The 12,598-nt window shown below is 43.6% G+C and overlaps 1 long non-coding RNA gene and 1 other non-coding gene across 3 annotated transcripts in view; both read right to left on the bottom strand.

Moving 5' to 3' along the window:
- Positions 1 to 2,333: 2,333 nt before the first annotated feature.
- LOC121497951 overlaps positions 2,334 to 12,598 on the bottom strand; it is a 30,740-nt gene continuing 20,475 nt past the window's right edge. Inside the window, exons 1-3 of one of the 2 annotated variants that reach the window (XR_005989578.1) lie at positions 11,795 to 11,930; positions 3,128 to 3,219; positions 2,334 to 2,592 (exon numbers count right to left, since the gene is read on the bottom strand). This is a non-coding gene — a long non-coding RNA (uncharacterized LOC121497951). Of the gene's footprint in view, positions 2,593 to 3,127; positions 3,220 to 11,794; positions 11,931 to 12,598 lie in introns of those variants that run through there. The other variant, XR_005989579.1, reaches the window with a different exon arrangement.
- Positions 7,641 to 7,746, bottom strand: LOC121498305. The gene has a single exon (XR_005989701.1). It is a non-coding gene; the product is annotated as a U6 spliceosomal RNA (small nuclear RNA).

Raw genomic sequence — 12,598 nt, 5'->3', positions numbered from 1 at the left:
TTCCCTAGAATTTAACCTTTTTTAAAATGATGTGAGATTATATTAAATAGTAACAAGTGGCACACATCACATAAACTGTAAAGATCACTAATATTGGGACGTCTGGGTGGCTCAGTGGCTGAGCATCTGTCTTCAGCTCAGGTCATGATCCCGGGTCAGGGGATCGAGTCCTGTATCAGGCTCCCCAGAGGGAGCCTGCTTCTGTTTCTGCCTCTCTCTGTGCGTCTCTCATGAATAAATAAATAAAATCTTAAAAAAAAAAAAAAAAGGTCACTGGAATGCCTGGGTGGCTCAGTGGTTGAGCATCTGCCTTCAGCTCAGGGCGTGACACCCCAGCGTTCCAGGATCGAGTCCCACATCAGGCTCCCTGCATGGAGCCTGCTTCTCCCTCTTCCTTCTGCCTGTGTCTCTCCCTTCTCTCTGTGTCTCTCATGAATAAATAAATAAAATCTTAAAAAAAAGATCACTCATATTTAGTCAGATCCCATTGTGTGGGTTGGAAAATATATAAGCCCCTAAAGAATGAATTTTTTTTTATGGCCAAATAAATCTAGTTGCTCTCCATAGGTTTCTGACAGCACCTCCTTAACAATATGAAATTGAGAAATCCAACTCCTTGGTGGATTAGGAGGCAGCTGGCTCCTTGGGTCCCGTTCATTCATTTACAAAGGAGCCAGGCACTGTGTTTGGCACGAACGAAACAGACCAGGTGCCTCCGTCACCACCGTCTATGAGCTTCCAGTTCCGTGGACAAGACAGACGATGAACAAGCAAACAGATAGATAAGAAAGAGAAGTTCTGGGGATCCCTGGGTGGCTCAGCAGTTGGGCGCCTGCCTTTGGCCCAGGGTGCGATCCCGGAGTCCCGGGATCGAGTCCCGCGTCGGGCTCCCTGCATGGAGCCTGCTTCTCCGTCCTCCTGTGTCTCTGCCTCTCTCTTTCTCTCTCTACATCTATCATGAATAAATAAGTAAATAAATCTTAAAAAAAAAAAAGAAAGAAAGAAAGAAAGAGAAGTTCTGATGCCACTAAGGGCATCTGAAAATAATAAAACAGGGTAACGGGGCTCCGGGTGAATGATAGCGCCGGCTACCTAGAGTCAGGAAAGGGTTCCCGGGAGACCACAGCAGGAGGTTAGTTCATTCATTTTCAGGCTCCGCTAGTAGTTCTTGGGTCTGCGCGGTGAGGACTGGAGGCGGGCTGCGCTGGGGGACCGGGGGCGGGGGCGGGCAGGGCCTGGTTCCCAGCTCCCCCAGGCCCTCCCCGGGTCCGGGAAGGCCCCGCCCACCCTCGCAGCCCCCTCCCCGCCGCGCCCCCACTGCGCGCCTGTCACTCACGCCCTCGGGGCGGGGCCTCCGCGGCCGGCGCTCGGGACCCGGGGGGCGCGCGGCAGGGCCGCGGCGGGGAGGAGGCCGCCCGCCAGCGCACACCGCCGCTTCGCTTTTCTCATTGGGGCGCGCGTGGTGATGGAAGGCCGGCGAAGAAGAGGAGAGACGTGGGCCCCGAGACGTTTTCTGTTTCTCTTCAACACAGACTCAGGGGCCGCTCAGCACAGATAATTCAGGCTTTTGTACCAGGCGAAGGGACGCGGCTGAGGAGAAGGGACCGGGGGTCAAACCCCACCCTCTGTGTTCTCGTGCGGGGCCTTGCCTCAGGATGTGTCCAGTCTTTTTCCTTTATCACCTTAAAATATTTCCCGCCTGAGATTTCCCGCCAGTTTCAAGATCCACATTCTCCTCAGGCCATCTTCCTAAACTCAAAAATCCAAGTATTATTTATAAGGCACCATGAGAAATCTTTTTTTATTTTTTTAGATTGTATTTATTTATTCCTGAGAGGCACTGAAAGAGAGGCAGAGACGGGCAGAGGGAGAAGCAGGCTTCGGGACTCGATCCCAGGACCCCGGATCATGACCTGACCCAAAGGCAGACGCCCGACGACTGAACCACCCAGGTGCCCCAGGAACTCTGTCTTTGAAGAAGGAAGCGTGAAACGAGTTGAAAGCAGACCCCCTCGGCCTGCCACACACAGCAGAGACGGGCCCAGCCCTGCGCAGCCCCGCCAGCCTGCCCCAAAGGAAAGTGGGTGAGGAGACCTCCAGGGAGTGGAGCATAGTTGGTACCCAGGGGCTTGACCCATCTCCGGGGTGGGTGCGCATCGGCTCGGGTGTGTGCCTCTGCCCCAAAGCTGGAGGCCACGCCGGCCATCACTGAGCTGGGAGGCGGATGCTCGCCCCTCGTGGGACCTCACCTTCCATGAGGATGTGGACCGCTTCTTCCGGGGGCCTGCCTGGTGCTCAAGGGGAGCGCCGGTCCCTTGTGAGGCCCAGGTGCCTTGGCAGGTAGCAGGAGCCCCCGGGGAGGTGGGGGTGCTGTGCACCCAGCCTCGTGGGGGCAGTGCCCTGGTGGGGTGCGGGGCAGGGCCCTCACTCCCTCCGCCCGGATGCTGGCTGTGCTGGGTGTGCCCGAGCAAAAATCCTGCTCTCCTGAGGTAAGTGGGTTGAAGAAAAAACACAACCGCTGAGATTGGCCCAGATTCTGCTCTGACGGTCAGCCTTGGTCCTGGGGGAGCTTCTCAGAGCAGTTCCTCTCAGCTTTTATATGAAAAGGAGAAAGAAGACATAATTCAGAAATTCGTGTACAGCCTCGTAATTGTCACAGGAAACTGCTGCAAATGACCGTGACATTATATTGTATTTTCATATCTCTTTCTTCCTTTTGTTTTTTCATTATGCAACAAAAAACAGTGATGTTTATCATCTAAATATTAAGCTTTTAGATGCTGGTATTTAATACATGTTACTTAGGGCACCTACCTCAAAAAAAAAAAAAAAAAACCAAAAATAAACTCCAAATAACTTTTTAAACAAACCATGCAGGTTGACAAGTTGCCACAGAAGATTTTATGAAATAACAAGATTTGCTGTGAATGGGAAGTACTCTTTTTCAATTAAATTTTAAACACACTTAGCAAATATGCCTGTTTCCTCCAGGTGGGAGGTTTGTTTCAGGTTTCCACATGCTGCCTAAGAGTGCTTTAAGTATGCCCAAAACTCCCCTGAGAGAGCAGGAGATCGTAATGTGGAATATTAACTCTTCTGCTTGTTATAACCATAAAGCCAGGCCTACCTCTCTCCCAGGGGCATCAGAAATTGCTTTTGTGTGCTGCTCGGAAAGGCCTTGGAATCCAGAAACGAAGAAAAGCGAAACAACCCAATGCCCTGCCAAAGAGATAAGATAGTGAGTCCAAAGACCTAAGGAAACAGAGTTTTAAGTGACTGGTTTTTAAAAAACAATTCAAGTACAGCCACACACTGCTTTGCGCCAGCCCTCACGTGGCCATGTGCTAGTTAGGTATCCTTGGGCAAATATTTGACCTCTTGTTCCTCAATTTCCCTACTTGTAAAATGGGCATAATAATTGTAATGATTTCATAAGCTTTCACTGGCATGTGTGAGAATTTAGTAAAAAAATCCACATAAAATCCTTGGCGTGGTGCTTGACACTTGTTTAGAACTCAATAAATAGTTAGCTATTACATTTTAAAATAATAGCAACTAATGATATAATAAATTATTAACTTATAGTAAATGCTCTTATATTACAGCCTAGTCTCATTCTTTTCTCCTTCTCCAACTTAGGCTTCACCTTAAGGCCAAACATATTGTAGTGGCTTCATTCCTATTTATTTGAACTTGATGTCAGGCCTTCCCAATCACCTAGGTTGCTTATAAAGGTCCAATGCCTGTGTCTTATCTCCAAGATTCTGACTTAATTGATCTTGGTGTGGCCTGGGCTTTAGAAGGTTTGGAAGCTCCTGCAGGTGACTCTAATGTACAGCCAAGTTTGGAAACCAGCACTTTTCGGTGTTGTCCTGCTCAAAGAGGCACACAGATGTGTATAGTTTAAATCAAATTAAAATGGCATGTCTTCTGAGCTAATAATGTGACTCATTTTGCTGCATTAGCCATTCGAATCAGCCAATCAATCTGACTTATTTTTTCACTGAATTCATAGGTTTTGACTGATTTGACCAATTAATTCAGTAAAAAGTTTGATTCATTATAATTATATGGTTATAGCCTCAAGTAAATTGAATTTTCTGGAAACCAGCTATGATTGAGTGGATATTTGGAACCTTTTAGATGATACATTACCATAGAAGTTCACATTATTTAATTCCATTCTATACATTGATAAGAAACTGGATATTAAATAAAAATGCTGATAGCTCTGGATTGATTTAACCAATTCATTTAATAAAAATTTGATTTTTCAAACTCTCGTAGCCATAGCCTAAAGAAAATTGGATTTGTTGGGGATGACCTAGGATTTTAAGTGTAATTTGGAATATAAATCACTACAGGAGTACACATTATTTAATTCCATCCTGCACATTTGCTAACCAACTGGATGTTAAATCAAAATGCTGATAGTTGGAATAAGATTAATGTTGTCTCATCCCTTTGATCTTGTCCTGGGGGCCTTTGAAGGCTTCTAGGTTGCTATTGGATTTGCACACTGCTGCCTATTATTAACCTCTCTAAAAAATTAATGAGCGTGTTGATCCACTTAGCGCTTTGGTCATACTGATCCATCAGATGAATCATGAGTGAGGTAGCATTCACAGCTTCTATCAACATCCTGTCAACATTTTCCGTTACAGGCACCAAATGCTACATTCGAAAAAGTCCCTGAAGCTAGAAGTTTTGCATCTGGCTGTGAACCTGTGGCATCATGATCTCTGGAACTAGCTGGGCAGACCAAACCTCTCTGGGATATACCCACAGTTGGACAAAACCAAATTCAACAACCACTTGTCTCTAAGCATTTATATTGAAAATAGGAAACAATTGAGTTAAAAATCAGGCAATGTGTTGTATATGGACTACTTCTCCCACTGCGGAACAAGTTATTTGTGAGAGCATTTATTTGTAGGATGCACAGGAATGATGTCGCTAGAAATTGGAGGACATAAGAAAAGTCTTTTAAAATTTCCCTTCTGATAGTTTTATGAAAAAGAGAATTTTGGCTAAAGAGTGAATAAAAAAATTCATAGTGGTCAAAGGGGTAGGAACGGTATGAATATTTAGTAAGTGCTTATTATGTGCTGGACTCTTTCTGTACATAATCTCCTTTAACCTTTATAACAATTCCTCAGATTGTATCAGTCCCAATTCATGGATAGGGTTATTGAAGTTCAGAGAGATTAGTTAACTTGCTCAAACTGCACAGCGTGAAGTCACAAAAATACATTTAAACCCAAGTCTGTCTGTTCCAGACCCCACCCTGTATGTCAGGGTGACTGATGCTCCTGGTTTACCCAGGACTGATTTCCCAGAACATGGAACTCAGTTTTAAAGTCATGATAGGCCCTGGAAAACCAGAACAAGTTGGCTACTATACTTGGTGACCAGAAGTTACTACTCCCTTAGCCAGCCAGCCAGATTTTAGGCCCTACATCTGCCCCTGGGGGAGAAGCACACATGGGAGGCCCAGCTCAGCTCACTCCCTCATTTCAGAAAATATATATCCAACAGATTACATTTCTAAACTTTTTTTTAAAGATTTATTTATTTATTTATTCATTCATTCATTCATTCATTCATGAGCGATACAGAGGGAGAGACAGAGACACAGGCAGAGGGAGAAGCAGGCTCCCCATGGGAAGCCCGATGCTGGACTTGATCCCAGGACCCCAGGATCACAATCTGAGCCAAAGGCAGACGCTCCACCACTGAGCCTCCCAGGTGCCCTACATTTCCAAGTTAATGGCACTTCTAGACAAATTACTGTATCCTTAGATCGTGTAGGTGAAGGATCAGCAAATATTCCCCCTAAAAAGCCTTTTTTTAATTTTGTGGGTCACAGAATCTCTGTCACAACCACTCAACTCTGCCATGGTAATGGAAAGTATCCACAGACAACACAAAAACGAACAGATAGGGCTGTGTTCCAAGAAAATACTAGTTACCAAAACCAGAGCTGGGCTGGATCTGGCCCGTGGCTAAATTATCAAACCCTGACATAGATTATTTGTAAAGAATCCTCTGTGTAGATAATGCAATTTTGAAGAATTATTATTTCTGGAAGTTACTTTAATTGGGGTAGGGCCAGCAGGCTGTTGGGAGCTGTCTTTGGATCAACCTATTTGGAGTTAGCTGTGCTTGTTTGGGGGCTATCAAATTTGACTTTTCTGATCCTTCCCCAAAAGCACTTAGTGTGTGTCTGTGTGAAGGAGCAGCATGGCATCTCCCATCACAAATGTATATCCCTTCCTTGTCGCATTCATTTTTCTCTTGCCTTTTCAGATTTTATTTCCAAACACCATTTAAAAAGTCATTCCTGGGGCACCTGTGTGGCTCAGTCGGTTAAGCATCTGCCTTTGGCTCAGGTCAGGATCCCAAGGTCCTGGGATGAAGCCCCGCATTGGGTTTCCCGATCACCAGGGAGTCTGCTTCTCCCTCTCCCTCTGTGCATGTGCTCTCTCTCTCTCTCTCTTAAATAAACAAACAAACAAATAATAAATCTTTTTTAAAAATAAAGTCATTTCTATTAGCACTCTATGTAAACTTCAGATATACTCATTTGCTTCAATATAGCATTTTCTTTTTTAATGTGTGCAGGGAAAATACTGAAGTTGTTCTATACTGAAAAGCAAATACCACTTTATCACCAGAGCAGCCTCTACCAACCAACATTCATTGTTGTGTGCCTTCCTCTGCTCACAGGGTCCTCACAGAGCAGTCAGTCGCCTGCAAGTGTGAAGTCACAAAAACAGGATTTGAGGGGCCCCTCAAGACCTCATGCCCTAGGGATCCCTGGGTGGCGCAGCGGTTTGGCGCCTGCCTTTGGCCCAGGGTGCGATCCTGGAGTCCCGGGATCGAATCCCACATCGGGCTCCCGGTGCATGGAGCCTGCTTCTCCCTCTGCCTATGTCTCTGCCTCTCTTTCTCTCTGTGACTATCATAAATAAATAAAGATTTTTTAAAAAATTAAAAAAAAAAAAAAGATCTCATGCCCTAAACACAGATCTGGCCCAAAGAGGAGAAGTGTATAACCAACATATTCTCAAATGTGAAAGGAATAGCGGGCATGGCTTGAGGACGCAGGTGGGGTGGGGAGGAGGTGTAAATCTGGGGGGCAGATAGCAACAGGTAAGGTTTGGGCTCGGGATTAGCCAGGCAGAGAGGCGGCTGATACATAGATTAGCTAAGGAAGAGAAGAAGCAGGTGCTCAGCCTTTGGAGACAGTGACGGACATTAGGAGGATGTAATTCTTAAAGCAAGCAGAGGCCCACTGTGCATTCTCAAGCAGGAGGGGATCCACGGACAGTGATAAGGTGGACACCACGGGCAGGGGGTCCTACCGGTGTTGAAGTTAGGAGACTGGGGCAGAATGTTGCAGCTGAAATGGACGGTAAGGGACGGGGTCCAAAAAACTTCCCCAGAATCTGGAGGATGGTGGTAGTGTAGCTAATTCCAGAAAAATTGGGAAGAGGTGATGCTCATTTATGAAAATGACTTCAAGCTTTAGCTTGAAAACCTATGATATTTCCATGCCCCTTGAAAACAACTGTTCTCTGGGCAAGCAGGTAGGAGATCAGAGCTTCATGCAGATTCTTTTTTTTAAGTAAACTCTAAAAAACATGGAACACATTACAAATTTGCATATCATCCTTGTGCAGGGCCGTGCTAATCTTCCGTGTATCATTCCGATTTTAGTATATGTGCTGCCAAAGTGAGCCCCCTGTGCAGATTTTACGTAGAACTCCACAGATGATAACTGAGCCAGGCAAGGAGTTCCTATGCTTTTTTTGGCCATTTATTTCCCTAATGACCCCTGCCTAAACTCTTCCGTGTTTGGTTGAAGAGCAACACATCAGGATTATTGTCTCTTTTGATTTGCTCTGGCTGCCCCATGCACAAACTTGCAGACAACATCCCCATCAAACACTTCTCTACTAACTCTAGGATCTCCAGATCATTGTTCCTGAGTTAACCCATAAACCGACTGAATCATCAGCTCTGGCAAGGGTGGGTTCTGACAACTGGTTTCTTAATCCTGGCCACACTAGCCGCTGAATTGGTATTGGTAAGCTTGCACTTGACTTAGGAGAACTGAATTGAGCTGCTTATGACCTTCAAAGAGAATCAGTTAAAGAAGGTATCATGGGGCACCCAGGTGGTTCAGTGGTTGAGCATCTACCTTCAGCTGAGGTCATGATCCTGGGGTCCTTGGATCTAGTCCGGCATCAGGTTCCCCAAAGGGAGCCTGCTTCTCCCTCTGCCTATGTCTCTGCCTCTCTCTGTGTCTCTCATGAATACATACATAAAAATCTTAAAAAACGGTATCACAACAATTAGGAATATATACACATATATTAGGTAGATATTTAGATAATGCACGCATTAAGCAAAGCACTATTTCTATTTAATGACAAAAGCAGAATCAACTATGGACCTGAAAACACTTCATAATTGTTTAGTTTATCAATTTAACCCACTGACTTCAATTTTCCAACCTTACACTTGTAAGGAAGGCATTAATATTGAAGATTATAGTGATATCCAGTAGAGAATACAGTAATAAATAATTTAGCTTCTTTATGCTTTAGTTGCTTTCCTAAATTACTTATGAAACAGCAACAAATACTACTGGTGCTATTGGGAAAGCTGACATTATCCATTTCTTATTTAACAATGGAGTCATAAAAAAAGAGAGAAGGGAGGCTGGGAGCGAGAAAATCATTATTGTATTAAATACAGATCCTGGTATCTTGAGAAGCAGCATGTTTGATTTGGCTAAAGAATATCAAAAGCCACTAAGCAAGAAAAGGACATTTGTTGTAGCCAAAGTAAACAGTTTTTATTTGTTTTCCATATGCAAGCACATGAGTAGAACCCAGCATATTTTATATTTGTACATTTTGGGGAAACATGTAGAATTTTAGTCATCATAACATAAACCATGTCCCTTCTGCTACTTTATGTTTATTAACCGGGAGTGTTACATGAGCAAAGCATGTGGAAATCAGTGATCCTATGACATTTCAGGACGCCATATGGAATTTGTCAAGGCCCAGACTGAAAGAAGTACACCTGAATTGTCTCGGTTGTGTGAAAATGTATTCTATAACTGTTTCCAGAATATGCGATTCAAATATCATAGTGACTTATCAAATATAATCCTTGTTGCCAGGGAATATTTCCTTGAGCCTTATTGACTTACTAATTTTTTTTTATCTCACTAGAGATGGCCGTGTCTCCCATCTTCCAGAAACTCTAAGATTTTTCCTCTCTCTCCAAAACAGGAGAGTTTTTGGAGACAAAACCCCTGCCCCTCAATATGAACATGATCAAATGCATGCATTTTCAAAGAGGGCTTTAACCAAAGATCAGAAAAATTGAGGGTGCTTTTTTTGAAATATTATTTCCCACATTCTAACAGTTATGCCTGCCAGACAAGATGTCTGCAGTAAACTTTATAAACCTCCATATTTTGAGAAATCAATTGTGGATGTTAAAATGGAAGTAGAAGAAATTCATTTTAAAAAGTTATTGATAATGTAAATAAAGCCTTTAACAGTGCTTGGCACATAATATGTGCTCAATAAATACAATGTTAGCTATTGTAATTTTATTATTTGGGATATTCACAATTAATGACAAATGGTAACATGTATGTACATATGTATAAATGTACACACAGATTTATGTATATAACGGGTATGTATAAACAGAGAAGTGCCTAACTTTTGTAATTGCCAAAAATAATCTTTGCTTGTGAATTAATTCATTGCCATTCGCTATTTGTTTTCCTGTTTCAAGTTGGAAAGGAGAACACCAGCAGAGGTGTGAAATGGCTCATTTATTTCAGTGAATTATTAACCCAGAAGACTTGCCACAATTATTCTAATCAGAGCAGTGAAGCAACTCTGGCCATTGAGGAAACACCAAATCAATGAATTTAAATCGTGAAACACGCTGCCCAGTGCCACCTTAATCACAGAATAATAAAACATTAGGATCAGAAGGGCCTTCAGAAACAAATAATGAGGGATGCCTGGGTAGCTTAGCGGTACAGCATCTGCCTTTGCCCTGGGACGTGATCCTGGAGTCCTGGAATCGAGGCCCACATCAGGCTCCCTGCATGGAGCCTGCTTCTCCCTCTGCCTGTGTCTCTGCCTCTCTCTCTGTGTCTTTCATGAATAAATAAATAAAATCTTAAAAAATAACAACAACAACAACAACAACAAATCATGAAAGACCCAAAACTATAGAGCACAAACTGAGGGTAGATGGAGACAGGTGGGTGGAGGATGGGCTGGAGGGGGGATGGGCATTAAAGAGGGCACTTGTTAGGAAGAGCACCGGGTATTATATGTAAATGACAAGCCACTGAACTCTACTCCTGAAACCAATGTTGAACTTTATGTCATCTAACCAAAAATTAATTAAAAAAGAAAAAAAAAAAAGAAGAAGAAGGGCCATCAGATGTCATCCAACATAATGTCTTCATCTTACAAGTGAGGAATCTGGGGCCCAAAGAGGTAGGGTGACTTGCTGGAGCACATAGTTGGTATCAGAAGAGTCATTCCAACATTGGGCTTTTGTCTCCAAATCCAGGGTCTGCTCAGTCTCATCTGTATGGTATTTCTCTCCCTCTAAAAAAATAAGTCTATCTAATTGCACTGAGTCTGTGTGAAGCCATTACAGCTGGATTTGCCTCGTTAGCCTCTCAAATATTGAGAAGATGGATTATGATTTAAGATCATTGAACCAAAGGGGCCCCAACAAGTATCCCTTTAACCTCACCTTTTCTGATCTCCTATTGTCGATATCCAGGATATATGGGTGCACATCACTTCACTTTAGAATTAAAACGTCCACTATTAGGCTTTTGTTTTCCAAGTGTATTTTTAAATGAAGCCTTTGAAACAGATCACAGGAATCTCTTTCTTATATCTAGATAGGCTCCACATCCAGCATGGAGCCCTATGTGGGGCCTGGACTTATGAACCTGAGATCAAGACCTGAGCTGAAAAAAAAAAAAAAAGGCCTGAGCTGAGCTAAGAGTTGGATGCTTAACTGACTTAGCTACCCAGGCACCCCTAGACATGGCCTTTTTAGTGAGAATTATTGATAAGTTGGAGAAATCACTTGTCCCTGATTCCAATGTTCAGGATACATGATCCAGATGGCGAAATTAGCTTAAATCCACACAGGCAGAACCCACAGTGGAGTGGGGCTGGAGGTTCCTGAACACAGGATTTGGTCTCCTTTACATTTGTATCTCCTGCACGAAGCACAGTGCTTGCTTGGTACATTGTAGGTACTCAATACAGTTAGTTGGACAAATTAATGAAAGAATAAGCAAATTAAATTTCTGGTTCTCCAAACTTTCCATAGGAAGAGAAGAGTAGCTTCACCTGAAGACAGGCATTTGTGCTCTGAAGTTGGGTTTCCCAAACTTGATGGGCTGGTGGCTACTTTGGAGAGACCAAGAAACCAACCAGCCAGACAACCAGAAAAACAAACATTTTTTCAAGACTTTTCCGTCCACTTTTGGTAGCCACTACAAAGCACATTTCCATGCCTAAAGGGACATCCTTGAACTTCAGTGGATGACTTCAGAATGCACCCCTGCACCCCTCTACTTCCTTCAGAATGCTATGCTATTCTGAGATGCTGGCCTCTGTCTTTTGTTCATTACAGAGGCCAGTTGACCAGTTGCTTGTAGCATCTTACCTTTTTCAGACCTAACTATGGGAAAGCCCACATCCAAGTTGCTCACCTTAGCAGGTTTTTGTGTAGTCTGGTGTTCCCATGAAGAAAAAAATGAACACTTGTTTCCTTTTAAACAATTCTTTGGGGTGCCAGGGGCTCAGTCAGTTAAGGCACCCAACTTTTACTTTCAGCTCAGGTCTTGATCTCCGTGTCCTGGGATAGAGCCCTGAGTTGGGCTCTGTGCTTGGTGCAGAGTCTGCTTGGGACTCTCTCTCTAAATAAATAAATAAATAAACAAATCTAAAAAAAAAAAGAAAAAGAATTAAACAGGGCTGCCTGGGTGGCTCAGTTGGCGTATGCCTTTAGCTCAGGTCATGATCCCAAGGTCCTGGGATTGACTCCCACATCAGACTCCCCCCTGAGGGTGGGAGTCTGTTTCTCCCTCTGCCTGCGGCTCCCCCTACTTGTGCTCTCATTCTCTCTGTCAAATAGATAAATAAAATCTTTTTAAAAAAGAAATTTAAAAAAAGAATTAAACAATTCCTCTTTAATAAAGCCTTTGCCTCTCTGTCATTGGAATCCCAGCCAGCCTGACTTCTGATTAAATTTCTCCATTAAGTGGTGGAAGATGGTTCAGAGTGTATGCTGCTTGAAAGATGGCCATTCAGACAACCATGTGTTGTAAAACTATTTTGTGCATGTGGCCCACTCGTAGGGAAAGGCATTCCAGCACAGAGTATGTGTGTGTCAGCGCTGGCAAGAGACCACGCTGGGGCATGAATATGTATGTTTTAAGGAAGGAGTAACAGTTGAGAATGGACGAAAGACATAGCCTGGGCACCCTCCCAATGCCTATAATTACACCACTAAC

Source organism: Vulpes lagopus, chromosome 8 (genome assembly GCF_018345385.1).
Source record: "Vulpes lagopus strain Blue_001 chromosome 8, ASM1834538v1, whole genome shotgun sequence".
Classification (NCBI taxonomy): Eukaryota; Metazoa; Chordata; class Mammalia; order Carnivora; family Canidae; genus Vulpes; species Vulpes lagopus.
The sequence above is the reverse complement of the archived record's forward strand: the minus strand, read 5'-3'. Positions and strand labels throughout refer to the sequence as shown.